At 36.5% G+C, this 14,876-nt stretch overlaps 1 long non-coding RNA gene across 1 annotated transcript; it reads right to left on the bottom strand.

The window, feature by feature from the left end:
- Positions 1-3,897: 3,897 nt before the first annotated feature.
- Positions 3,898-13,427, bottom strand: LOC121659756. The gene is made up of 3 exons (XR_006014436.1): positions 13,348-13,427; positions 7,574-7,641; positions 3,898-7,483 (listed from the first exon to the last, which is right to left on the bottom strand). It is a non-coding gene; the product is annotated as an uncharacterized LOC121659756 (long non-coding RNA).
- Positions 13,428-14,876: the final 1,449 nt, after the last annotated feature.

The raw sequence follows: 14,876 nt of genomic DNA, 5'->3' as shown, positions 1-14,876 counted from the left end.
TAAAACCTCCTAGAATTTTCCAAGGAACTTATGAGTACCCTTCATATTACTTTTTTTCATAGTTGAGGGGGGGAAGCCTGAAGTAACTGTAAGAAAATCAAATTCCTTTTTTACAATGAAAAGTAGGGAGGAGTTTACTGTAATTTGAAATGAAACAAATGTTTGTAAAGAAAGAAATATATCAACACACATCATGCTGACTTGAGGTAGCAAAGGGGTTTATGACACTTCATTTATCCATTTCCCCAGTGACTCTCTAGTCCTTTCATTTATTATCTGTCAAACTCTGCTTTTGATGGGGTTTGGAGACCTTAAAATGTGCTAGAATCATTCCTGCACAGAGAAAAATATTCTTGCAAAGGCAGTTGTCGTCACTTAGCAAGTTTTGGTAGGCTGCAGCTTAGGTACTGAAACAAATCTGTGAAGAGTACATCTGTAAATTCATATCCACCATGCAAAAGCATTTGGAAAAAGAAAAGAAAAAAAAGTTATACACAGCTGGATATCATTGCTGAAAGCTGCAAAAAAGGGAAAGTGAGGACACTTTCTGAACATTTGCAAGTTACCTTTATCCAGCTACAAAGTGCTCCAGAACACAATCTATCTGAAGAACACAAACACGTGCCTGTCACTTTAGCATTTCATCTGGCTATGCTTATTCATTTCATATGCAATGGTGTGCTCAGATGGAAGCATCTTGCATTAAACTCAAGCCCCTGAAGAACTGAGTGTAAGGTTTTGGGAAAAGGTACATTTAAGGTGGCAGAAAAATGGAGCAGACAGCCTTAATTATAAAGTCTAGAGCAGCTGGGCTGTGACGTCTTGTTTCTGGGAAGAAATCATAAACGTGCAACCTGAGGCCAGGAAATTTATTGGACGGGCACAGAACAGGGAGGGAGGGATGGCTCAGAGTACCTGGCTCAGCAGACTTGGAAGCAACACAGCAACCTAGTGGATGGTGTGCAGAGGGAGTGTAAACGGGCTCACAAAGCTCCTCTTTCATTTTCCTTCTGGCTTGGCCAAGTTTTATCCCTAGCTCTGTTACCAAAAAAAGATTGGCCTAGTTATTCATCATTAAAACTCAGCTGAGTATTGGTTAGATGACTTTGGAAGCTTCAGAGCTCATTATTTCTGAATACTTGGTGGCCTTTCAACATTAATACATTTCATGTTATTAAGAAAAGGAAAGCTAAATTAGGCATTTGAGTAAGCATGTAAATCCTTAATACTTCTATGAACATAATACAAATGCAAATTTTTTTCTGCTGTTTGGCTTGTGGTACCGAACAATAAAGAATAAATTTATTTTAGCAACAAGAATTATACCCTCCCCTCATCTTCACTTTCTCACTCATTCAAACAAACAAAAAAAAAACCTTCTCTAATTTAGTGTTAAAAAAGTTTTCTTACTGATACTGTAGACAAATATTTCCTTTGTTGGCTGTATGCTTGACAATATATAAAATATATATTAATTATATATATTAGAAGACATGTAATAATATATAATGGATGAATATATATGTAATATGTTCAAAATAGAAACTTGAAAGATTAGCAAAAGGCAAGTAATTTTCAGTCATTATAAGATTAATATTCATTATAAGATTATAAGATTCAGTCATAATAAGATAACTACTTCCATTTTGCATATTGCGGTTTTTAATGCTCTGCTAGCTGGTATTAGAGTACTATTTTGCCACTTCACTGGAGTTAGTGTTTTGTCAATATTTCAGTGTAAAACTTATCTTTTCACTGTTTTCTAGCTCTACATAAAAATTGGCTATGGGATGAAACTTGGTATCCTAGGTCTGTTTATAATAGGAACAAATATATTTTCACTACATTTCATTTAAATGTTATATTTTGAAGATATAGAAAAGATAAAACAAAAAGTGTTTGTGAAAAGATACAACAAGATGTGTTTGTGGCTTAAAATTTTTACTTCATTGGAAATAAAAAAGTTTGGTACTTAAGGAAAAGATTTCTTAACAGAAAATAATTGTTTCCCCTGGAATCCTAAGAGTTGCTGCTAATAATTTACTTGGTTTTTTAAAAAACTCTCCTAAATATTTAATTGTTAATAGTTCTGACTCTTAAATAGTCCTCTTTTTCACACAAATATCTTCCTTGCTTGCTTCTTCCCAAAGTGCAAGCATTAAGAACCATGAATTCTACAGTGTAAGTGGACAAAGTATATGATGGAAAAATGTTTCTTTTCTTTAGTTTTGTTTTGTGCTTTCCTGTCTGTGCAATAGTTCCTCCTATTGAATACAGCCTAAAGTCTTTCCCAATTGCTACTTCCTGAATGGCACTCCCTCTTCATCATCTTTGCTTGTTCACAAACAATCAAAAACCCAAACTATAAACAAATACTGTCTTTTTGGTATGAAGCACTGAAGGAACATACATAATTTATGCTTTTCTTGCCAGCAGTCACAGAAGAATCAGAATCTCTTGCATTGGTATAGCTAGAAGAGCACAGAGAAAATTCAGTTTTAAACTGAATTTAAACATTAAAACATGTCTGTGACTTTACCATGAGAACATCATGTCATCTTCCTAGAGTGCCTATAGCTTTCTGTTACTACATTTCTGTAAATACAGTGTTTCAGTGGAGAACTGAGGCAAAAAATAGTTGTTTGTTTGGGGTTTTTTTTGTGAAATCTTCATTATTCTAAGGGACATTTGACCACAGGACATTTATTTTAGATAGTGAGGTCAGAGTCACAAGCTGGTTCATGCAATAGGGGTGTATACACACCTACTCCAGTGAAAGAATGATCTTTGTCTCTAGAAAAAAATATTCTTTATGTGTCAATTACATTTTTGCTGTTCAATCAACACAATTTTACTGCAGGCTGTGCAAGCATGTTCTTAACACTCTTTCATTCAGACACAGTGATTTTTTTTTCCTCTGTTTCATGACACTATTGCAAGCTCCAAGATTGTCACAAGACATAAATTACTGGTGAGAAATAGAGTTTGTACCATTAAAGCTCTTAAGTACTTTAAAAAGGAGTTCCTCCATCATAGGCTTGTTGAACTGTTTCTTTGACAGTGTGGCTGTTAGCAGCTGGTGTGGATTACTGCTGGCAAGCCCACAGTCAGGCACGCCTGACTGGGGCACCAACACATGGCAGAAGAGAAATGGCTGTAGACACATCTGCAGATTAGCAGAGAGTAGCAATGGTCCATCAAGAGAGAGGCAGGAGGTGGGAAAGCCCTGGAACTGCCAGGAGTGATTCATTCATGGAGCTTGAAGCTTTTAGCTTTGTTCCTGCCATGTGAGCAAGCCAAATGCACTCATAAGGAGAACAGTAGCATCTAGGCCTTGGCTTTGGAAACCCATAAGCACCACTAATACTGTTTTGTGGGGGCCTTTTGAAGCTATTGTTTTAGCAGGCCTGTTGCTGTGATGAAAAAATCTATTGAAGGCGCAATAATTTTGATTTTTATTGATTCATCCACTGCATTTATAGATTTTCTTTTCCAGTCTTGCTGTTCTGAGTTGACTCTATAATAGGATTTAGTTCACAAAATCATTCAGCTATCACAAATTGTTTTTAAAAATGCTATTGTACCTTTTTTATTTTTTTTTCACAGAAAGTTATATACTGAAGGCATAAGAAGATCTCACATGGCACATCATGGTTTCGCAAGCAAAATGGATTGTTCTGTCAGTTCACTCTGAGGCCGAGTTAGGTCTCCTACACCAATTCTCATATTTGAATTTGATTTTTGTTTTTTCCAAAACCTTAATTTTGGGCTCTATAAAAAGTTGCCTAATCAACTGGTTGTAATAAAGAAAAAACCCTTCACCATTATTGAATACTGGCTGTCCTAAACAAAAATTAGAATCATTAATTTTATTGAATTGGTAGGTTACTGAGATTCTCAAATACAGTGAAGCTTTGCATTTCAAGCAGGTTTTTATTTTTTTAACTCATATCCCTATATCTCTGATTAATACATATTTATTCAAGTCAAGGATATGCCACAAATATTCCTTATATTACACAAAGTTGTCAGACATTCATATTGCAGCTAATGTTGTTATTTCTATACAAAGTTACAGCTGTACATCATAAAAATTTCCTTCCTCCAGGTCATTCATTCTCCTCTATTATAAATGCTAATTACCTGAAACATTACAAAGAGAGAACTTCTCCACTCTCAATCCCCATTTTTTCTTGGAATAATATCCAGTTTGTTTTCTAATTCACAACAATTAGGTAAAATCACACCCTCCTCATTCAGTGCAAAATTATTGCAACATCAAGGTTTTAACAACCAATTTAGAACACATTAAAATTAATATGGTGGAACTCACTTTGATGATAACCACTGCAATGCAATATCTAATGAACCACGATGTCAACGCAGACTTGAAATTTGAATAGTTGTTTTTACTTGCCTTTACCAAAAAAAAAAAGAAAAGGAAAATAATGACATTTCTAAAACAAATATTCTTTGATTAGTGTCACTGAAAACTCAGAGTAATGTGTTACTGCAGAAATAGCTATATTAAAATGCATAGGCAGTAAGAAAAAAACCCTTCAATTTAAGAAAAAAGCATTAACGCAAAAATTTTATTGTGAATTACTTTGATGTTTTGCAATTGCTTCAAATCTGTATACACTGAAAAAAAGCTTCTCAAGTTTACAGGGAAATTTGCCCTTCTTTCCTTCTTTGTGTTTGTGCATCCGTACAACTTTAAAATATAGCAGAAATGGGAACTAACCAGCCTCTTAAAATGCAATTCTACCATACTTCAGCTTCCCTTAACTACAAATTCCAAAGATTCAGCTAAAATGCTGACAGAACATCTGTGGTTTTTTCTACCACATGGATGTCACCAGCACAGGAGAATCTGAAAGTAACATCTGGGTCCATCTTGCTGGTTAATGGATTTTTTCCTTGAGGAATAATCTGAAAACGATAGAAGTGCAAAGGTTTGCTCTATCCTCCAGAATGTCCATTATCAGGGAAGTAGCATTAGGGAAGAAAAGTAATTGGCAAACTAAGCACATTCAATATGGGATTTATTCAGAATACAGATCTCACCTGCTATTTCACTGTTGCTGTTTAGGGTAAATAGCATATCATTTGTAAATGCTGAATCTTCTTACATTTGATGTATGGTATCAACTAAGATCTTGGTAATACTGCGTTATTTCTTTTTGAGTCTACTATGCTTAACAAGGTTTCCTAATGAGTTCTCCAGAATGTCTGTCACTGAGGCTTCTGTGCAACATATCTGCCCTCATACATTATGCAAACATCAGTAGAAGTTTTGCCTATGGTTTTGATAGGCAAAATTTAGGAAAATGAAAATAAATAAACCAAACTTATACTTTTTTTAAACTGTTTTAGAAACGGGTTATATTTTAAATGGTAAGTTATTCTATAATATATGTGGGGGCCTTGTAGAAGGTCTTTCATTTATCCTTTTGTTCTAAATCCAAGTGTATCTGTGAGCACTCTCCTGGACACAGGTTTCTGTTTGTCACAGTAGAGAACTGGCAGTAGATGTTTGCTGACGCGCTTAGATGATCATTTCCAGACTGATGATTCTGCAGGTACGTGACAGCAAAAAGGATTTCTTCCTTGGTTTCTTTATTTCATATTGGTGATTCTAATGACTGATTAGAATCCCAATTCTAAAAACTGTGGTGAATACAAGTGAAAATGTCCATAATACTTTGGCTGAGCATGTAATTATTTAATATAAAAGTTTCTAAGTCATATTATTTTTGGAGAACAGAAAAGTCTTTCTTTCCATATTCTATTCATTTCTTGAAAAATTGGACAGATAATCTTCCCAAAAATTAAATAAATAAAAACAGTCTTGCTGCTCTATTCCACAACATCAATTAAATTTAAAAAATCATCTTTCAAAGCATCTGGTAAGCATAATTCTTTGGTTTTAATATACTTTTTGTAGAAGAATTCCAAAGAAATGTGAGGCTTCAAAAAGCTCTCTGGTCTCAAATGAGGCTACTGGAAGCAATTTTCCATCCATTACAAGTAACAGGCAGTAAAACACCACAAACAATGGACTCTTTAAATTTGAAATAACACATTATTTTAACAAAGATTTTGCTTGTCCAGGCTGTAAAAGGAAAACACTTAAAGGCTTTTATTAAACTCTGAGGAGATAAAAATGACCTATATAAATAAAGTAGCAATAATCAAAACCAAAGACACAACAAAGATAAAAATGACATTTTAATTTTAGGTATGCACTTAATTTATGGATCTTCATGAAATCAAATCAGACACCCCTACAATGAAACATAGGAACATGTGAAATGATCACAAAGTTTTTCAGCTATTTCTTTCAGATCTGTAACTTCCCTGGAAGTTAACAATCAAACAATCTAGAACACAGGGGCAAAGTATTTCCAAATAGCACAGCAAATGTGTTTGTAAATAGTGTACTGTCACTGTGTGAAATGGGTTTTTCTGCTTCGGCTTGGATTTTTTTGCAAGAATTTCTAAGTCTTTACTACTTCACATTTTGCTATGGGAAATGTAGAAAAGATCCTTCTTTCCCCACCTTTTACATGTTTTAGGTGACATTTTACACAAAAGGTGAAACTTTAATATAATGCACATATGTACCTAGTTCCTAGAGGATAATAAAAAGTTTCATACTTGAAATTTAATACCAGTAAATATGTTTTATAATCTCTGAAATACATCTGAGAAAAAAAATGGTCCCATAAAAATTGGTATTTACCAACCTTTTGACAGAGAGAACCATCACTAGGTATTAACAACAGGAATTATGTAGGGTTGCAGAGGTCTCAGCAATTGTGTTATCTTGTCTCAATCCTCACTGAATTAATGAACTTATCTGTGTTGTGACCACCACAGCTCAGAATTAGAAAAAGCAACCCTTTGTGGTTGTTAGGGGAAACTGAATGTGACAGTTCAAGGTAAAGTAAAACTCACAGATACCAAGGAAGCTTGTGCTTTATGCATAAAACCTAACAGTTGTTGATCATATATACTATGTGTACACTGATTCTATGTTTCTCCTCAAAGATAAACTGCTGAGTGAGAATAATCATCTAACAAATCAAAACTTCAGCCAAATCTGAATACGTATTTTTAAAATTCCTTTTTTAATGAAATTATTTCACTGTGTGATGAAATGAATATTATACATTCTGTTAAAACACCACAAAACAACATAACACAAAAGCCCTCTGCCACAAGCAAAATAGTGTTTTCCAAATAATTCTAGAGGATTAAGTCGCTAACTCTTGAAATAATCTCACCTAAGAGTTCAAGCTTTTGCTCTAATCTAACAATAAGGGAAAAGTCATACATTTATGATTTTGTAATGCATGGTGTGCTCCAATGCTGCTTTTGTATTTTATGTGGATGCTCTTCAAATCCATCTGTCCCTTCATAGCTGTAGTCTGGCACCAGCAGAATTATCTCTGAAAAGAATGTAAATTCCATAACGCAGCTGCAAGCACAAAGGCACATGACTACTGTCAGGAAAAATGAAAAATATTCACATTTTATGGTCTTCATTTCTGCATTAAGTAGTTCTTACCTTTCATTTTTCTGGCCTGAAGAATGGCAGTGATTGTCTATAATTTCAAACCTTCGAGCTTTAGATATCTGAGGGAGAATGAAATATTGAAGTTGCATGTCTTTCCTTTACATGCAGGCACAGACATTGATGCACTTTTTTGTTGGTTTTGGTTTTCTGGGTTGGTTTTTTTTTTTGCTTTGTAGCATAGATTGGCTGTGTTAATTTGGCTGTGGGAAACTCCTTTCCATGAAGAGGGCTGATACCATCGTCATGAAAAAACAAATGTAAATATTAACTTATTTAATTTTTTTTTTGTTATACAAGTTGAAAGCAAGATTTCAAAATATTTACTGCTCATCAACAACAAAATCAAGATCTCACTAATTAGAGCTCCTGTTGGGTTGGGAGGTATATAGGAAATTGCTATTTCTGTTCAAAACACTTAGTTTTTCCATATGCAGATGGAAAAATTTTGAGCCACTCCTACAGTCTTTTTTATCATATATAAGCACGTGAGTACAGCAGACTTTAGCCTATTTAATGGAGAACTCTTTCAGAAGAATGGGACCTCCATGTCCCTGCACATAATCTATAACAGCGAGAGGAAGATGCTGAGCTATGCCTCCAGCACTTAGGTATCTTTATAAGTAAGGTCTGAGACAAAACATGACTAACACACACAGCTGTGCCTCCCACGTCTGTGAAACAAGAAGGGAAAGGCAGTCAAAACACCCTAAAGTAAGCATTTAAGGACTTCATTCAGTTGCCTAAAGGCAAGTATCTGCCGGCATCTGAAAAGCCCTGCAGTCCCTGAAAAACCCAGGTGGAACTGACCACTGTGATGCAGGACTTATGGCACATCTGTGGCACAAGGAACAGGCATTTGAAGAAAAGAGAGGATATCCTAGGGCAAATTAAAAGGCATTAGATGCCTGTCCCTTGGCAACTGAACCACACCAGGCTAATAGCCTGAAACCCTTTTGAGAAAATGAAAGTCACCTATCCTAGCTCTTCACAACCAATTAAGGTATTACATTAGCTCAAATTTTAAAGCAGGAGTTATTGTGTTCAGAGAAAATCTCTCAGTCATCTGCACTGACTGTACACTGATTGCATGGCAGAGCAGATTTTGAGAGTGCTACCTGGATTCTGTGTGGAGGAAATTAAGACAAATGACACATTCCTGGAGTGCAGCCCAATGCAACCCAGCTGCTAATGAGCATCCAGTCTGTGGAATCACAGTAGAGCTTTGCCTAAGCAAGAAATCCTGAAACACATAGGATTGGATGTTGGGACCTTATCACCAGCTGTTTCGCTGCTCAAATACAATTGCTTTGAATTATACTGTTTGCTAAAGTAGATGTAATCAGCCTATAATCTGTTTCCAGTGACGATGTAGAGACAATATACCTTCTGCATACCAGTCTGTTTCTGTCAAAGTGATGTAAGCATTTCCAGGAAAAGTGAGATTCTACATCTCAGCTACTGAGACCATCCTCCCTGCAATCAGTACCAAAGAGCTCTGAGAGGAACAGGCAACTAAAAAACCCAAACATGGGAATCCAGATGCTACCACAGCTCTTATACTGGATTGAATATATGTTCATCTATAACACCCCTAGAGAGTGTCCATTTCCTTTCTTAACCTCCCCATGCTCTACAAATTATCCAGGCTTCTGAGGATGAGTTATCTGACTGCTGTCCAGCCATCATTTCTCATTTCTACGTCTCCAACAGTCAGTAGATACAGAGGGGGTCTTTAAATGAATTTAACTAAAGCATTAAGAAACCTTCAAAAGAATTGAATTTGATTTGACCTATATATATATAGGTCAAAATATATATATATATTTTATATATATATATATATATAAAATATATATATTTTATATATATATATATATACTAATAGGAATATACTAATAGGAATAAACAAGCTGTAAAGATTGTATAATCTAGTTCTCTTCCATATTCTGTATGTGTCCTAATTAAGGACATTCTAGAAAATATAGGCAGAAAGTACATAATAAAACTTTTTTTTCAAGGTAATTAGGCAGACTACAGACAATGTTGTACTTCAAACTGTATCATTGCAAAGGTATATTAGAGATAGGGATAATATTTCTGTGCTTTCTTAAGCACCTAAATTTAGGCATTTAGGGAAATTGCTGGAAAGTCTTAGGGACTTAAGCAAATCTGAAATCAAGCCAGTCTATATTGTTGTGTGATACTTTGTGGATTATAAACTTTTGTGGGATTTAGGAGGAGTAGATCTGGCCTAGGAGTTTACTACCATGATATTTTTTTTTACTAGACCTTGCTAACATTTTTTAGAAACATTTCTTGTGAAGACATTTCCCTATTTGATAGATTTCTGTGTTATTTTCATCAGTTTTGCTAAAAAGCCACAAACAGCAATGAATGTAACAGACATGCATGAAAAAAGCTTTGAGAGCTAAAGAAAGAGATGTAGTTCATGGGCATTCTGAGAAATGCTTTCAGTGCATGTTGGTCTTGAACCGTATTAGTGTCACTGACAGCCTGCCCCTGCCTTTGTGCAGGGCACTGGTAGACTATTGCATATAGAAAAATATGATAATTTTACACCGATTCAGCAGTGGTTTAGAAGAATGAGGTGATTATGGCTGCAACCTTTGAACCCAAGTATCCAAAGCACAAAGGATAATTTCATTGATATGTGTAATTGCTCTCTTCAACTATCCTAATGTCTTTTTTATCCCAGACTCCAGTGCCATGCTGTTCTTTTGCATCTCTGCTGTGGGAGAGGCTCAAATGGCAGGCTGTGAATCATATTCCATTAAGCTCTGAATGGAGCTGCATCTACTTGGAAAGGTTTACAGCTGCTGTTTGATCCAACCCCAAAACTTACATTTGTGCGACACTGCATTTGCTCACCAAATTAAATCTTAAGAAAAAGAAAAATCATTATTGTGTTATGAATGCCACACTTCCAATTACTTCAAAGAGATGTCACTGTTCTAAATGTATGTCTAAGCTTTAATGGCATATTAAAGTAATGAGAAATTGCATGCAACTCAGGAACTTAATTTTTTTTCTCATCCAAAAGTTCATTGCATTTTTCAAAGGTTTGGCACACAATTTTACAAAATGTTGCATGAATATATTGCAATATTTATACAAATTTAATGTTTGGACACTCTCTTGTTTTGTGCTCCACAGATCTTGCTTTTCCAAAGTTTAATATTCATTCATTTTGAATAAATTTTATGTATTTTTACCCTTAGAAACTGAAGGGATAAAATATTTAGACTCCCCAGAATGCTGATACTTCTAATTTCTGTCCAAACACCTCTGAGAGGTATTATAACTTTTTGACATTTAAGATGAAATAAAACTGAGGAGATAAAAGGCTAAGATATGCAAATAAAACCAAAGTATCAGTCTTCACCTATGGCTGGAACTGAAATTATGAGGGTTTTAAGCAAACATTTTAAAATATGTGTTGAGCGCAGCACCCCTGACTTCCACTCTGCAGAAAGCAAAATCTGTTAAGTGTTCATCACCCACTTCTGCTTGCTTTGTTTTAGGAAGGTTTCAGAACCTCAGTGTGACTATGGGGAAGTATGTAAGTAGCTGAGAGAGATACTGCAAGCACCTCTAAAGCTGTGCTGAGAACATGTTCCATTTGTAAACCCACACAGTGAAGAGCCCAGAGAAACTTTCCTTCAGAGAGACCTGGCACAGACATCACTAAAGGTTCCTAGAAAAAACAGGTCCCATTAATCTCTTGAGGATGCATTAAACTAGTTTAAATCAGATCAACCTTGGCTGCTGCAAGTTATGTGAAGCTGCAGCTGATGGTTTTTTCAGCACCTTTTTGAATGACATTTCTTGTTCATGCTTCCCTGTGTGTGTACTGGGTGCCAGTGTCCAGGCGTTGCTGTGGGGCTCTGGGGTGAGCTCTGTGATGAGGGGGCAGGGCTTACCCAGACCAAACACACCCAGTCCCTGATGGCTCCAGACAGTTCCAGAACAGACCTACTGCAGGACGTGACTGAGGTCCTCAGCCAAGATGATGATATTGGGGAGAAATTGTACTTAAGAAAGGGTAAAAAATGCTCCATGGCAGTTTTGAAAGACAAGTGAGGAAAAAACTGTGATCAACAGACCTGCAGACATGAAGGTGAGAAAAGGAGGTGGAGGAGTCAAGCTGGACCTGGGAAGCAGGGTGGGGGAGGTGTTTTCAGTTTTTATTTCATTTATCCCTATCCAAATCTGTTTTAATTGGCAATTTTTTTTTTCTCCAATTGAGCCTGTTGTGGTCATGACAGTAACTTGGTAAGGGACCTCCCTGTGCTCATCTCACCCCATGAGCTTTTTGATCTTATTTCCTCCCATCCTCTTAATGAGGGGGGAAGAGTGTGGCTGAAGGGGGCAGCTGGGAGCCAGGTGAGGTCAGCCTACCACAATGTACATTGAACCATGAATATTCAAGTCAAATCCTAGATCTTGCAACTGTCTTCCCAACAATTTTATTATAATTCATCTTCACTAATTAGAGGGTAAACATTGTTTAGTTATAGCAACATGTTAGGGATGGATTCCAGCACACAATAAGCAAAGTACAGACACTGACAATGGTTATTCTCAGTGGTGGTCTGCCTAACGCTGAGAGATGGGGGCAAATCGAAAAAGCTCAGAGGGTAGTCTCTGTTACAAACTTTCCATAACTCTCTTCTACTCTTTGATATCTACAGCTGGTTATGACTTACTTTTTTTTTTTTTTTTTTTAGAAAACAAGGGGAAATGCAAATAAATTTAAAATGAAAACAGGGTGTTATGTATTCTGTGGTACTAGCAATGTCATATTACAAAAACAGGTATTCTAATGCTACTCTACCTGTCAGTAAATCCCTCATTCCATTACATCTGGTTATACATGCTTGCAAACTCTCAACATTTCAAAAATGTAAATTTCAACACTGTGGTTCCTATTTCTATCTAATAGAAACAAAAGAAAACTACATAAGTGGATATAAAAAAAGGCATTCCTATCTCCAACAAGCAAGCTAGTTTGCTACTGGTCTGAAGACTAAATCTAAAATATTTAGGAAGAGTAAGAGTAGTATGGTAGCAAAAATGTACATTAGAAGTCTTTTATGAGAGGTGAAAACTTGTATTGCCTTTAGCTGTACCCTGGCAATTATTCAGAAAATAAAAGATTTAATGGAAAGAAAATTAATAAATGTAGAACAGCTGCAAGCACTGATTCCTTTGTCTATCAACAGATGTCTATAATTTTGCATATTTTACAACTGCCTCAAAATTTCTTCCTTCATTTAAAAAAACCCCGTATCTATAGTTATATATGTGAATAACATATATGCTGGACCATAGTTCCATGGGCTAAATTGAACAGCTGGTCTTGAAGCTGCAGCTGATGTAATCAATGTGCCTATTGCACTATTGATTAGTGTCCTGAAGCAGTCTCTTAAATTGCTGAATATAGACAAGAAAGCAAATTGCACTTTAGCTTGCACAAACACAACTCAGTGATTCTAAATCAGTGTTGAACTAATTTGCCTTGCTCACAATGCATGTGTTTGAGAATGTCTCTTAGTCTCACTGTTTTGAAAGAAAATGTATTAAAATAGCATTATGAATACATCAGCTCATTCTAACAAACAGAAATAAGCCCAACTTATTAATAAGCTTATTGACTATCTGTTTTATGAAAAAAAAAACAAGAAACAAAACAAACAAACAAAACAAAACATAACAAAACAAATTAAAAATAAAAACCACCATACCTAGAGAAAAATCTCTGAGCCATCCAGGCTGCAGTGCTTGGAACCATAGCTGATCAGAATTAGTGGGTTTTTTGTGGTTTTCTGCTGGGTCTATGAGTCCTGCATGCCAACCTACATTGCCCATGTCACAACAGCTATGTTAGTCATCTGCTCAGGTGTAGGAGCTATGGGGGAAATTGCCTCAGGCTAAGTTTGGCTAAGAACTTTGCGCTTTCTGACAGACTGGAATGACTTTAGAGGAAGACAAGGGAGCTTTATGAGTGATACAGACATCTGAAAAGTTTACAGGGGAGCTCAAAATCTATTGAAGAATTTTCAAACATCTGTTTTTTAAAGAACTTTCTTTACTGTGCATTCAGGATCCACTCTCTGATTTACAGTCACTCCATCCAAGACTTTAACTGTGGGTCTGAAGCCCCTTTATAGTGGGAGGCTCCAGTGAGTAAGTGGGTGTCGTGCTTGATTCCCTACACAACCCACCCTCACACAATCAGACCAGGTTTCCCTGCTGCTTCAGCCCCAGGTTTCCCGCAGCAGAGTCTCAGTCTCTCATCTGTTTCCCTCAAGTAATGGAATCATGGTGCAGCAATATAACAACTCAAGCTGGTGTCTCCAGGGAGGAAACCACAAAAAGTTATCTCTAGGCTTTTATACCCTTACAGTCTATGCACACATTCTTCATGTGCCTTGCATTAGCCTCTTGGTCCAATTGCGCATTTTGGTCTGGGCTCTTCTCATTTTCAGTTGGGCCCTGCAGAGTCTCTGGTGACCAGTCCCCTGTCCAGCCAGTGATGCAGCTCTGTTTGCCCTTTGTTATGGCCAAAGATCAGCACCAGTTCACAGCTCATTTCAGGGGCCTCAGGCATTCCTCACCACCCAGGGCACAAAGTGCAGCTTGGATACCACGCTACTGTACTGGGGGTATTCCTCAACATGACAAAAGGTACGTGGTTATAATGAAGACATATACAAGTAAGACAGTTGTCTAAAGTCCTTTCATACTGTCTGTCACTTTTACAATGTAATTTATCTCGTCTTGGGAGATACATAAAACAGTCAGGTCAAGCCCTACAAGTGTCTCCTTTTCCCCACTAACTGTGAGAAAAGCTTAAAATCACCAGCTTGGACTTTGTCCTCAGGCACAGGAATCAGCTCTTAACTGAAACACCAAATACATTAAGCTACCCCATGGGGTATTCACCTTGTTCCATAAAGGCAAGGACCTCCCATACATCCTGTTTCAGATCTCCAAACCCCATGTAGATGTCTCTTATATCCTGGGACATTTCAAAAGTCACTAGCCATTTAGGTAAGAAGCTGTCCTTACTTGTGGTCAGCCAAAGAGTTCTCTATGCTTTAGATTTCCTCATTGACTCATAGACTTCCTTTGACTGTAATTATAGACCAAAACCAGATAGCCATGTCACAGGCTGACACTAACATATAGATGCATGCAGCTCAGTGTTAATCTGCACACTAACCATAGGGTATCCACATTTTGGGCTTGATCTAGCTACTTGAACATAAGC

This window comes from Corvus kubaryi, unplaced genomic scaffold, assembly GCF_017639235.1.
Source record: "Corvus kubaryi isolate FWS band 111438036 unplaced genomic scaffold, C.kubaryi_AGA036_p1.0 137, whole genome shotgun sequence".
NCBI lineage: Eukaryota > Metazoa > Chordata > Aves > Passeriformes > Corvidae > Corvus > Corvus kubaryi.
The sequence above is the reverse complement of the archived record's forward strand: the minus strand, read 5'-3'. Positions and strand labels throughout refer to the sequence as shown.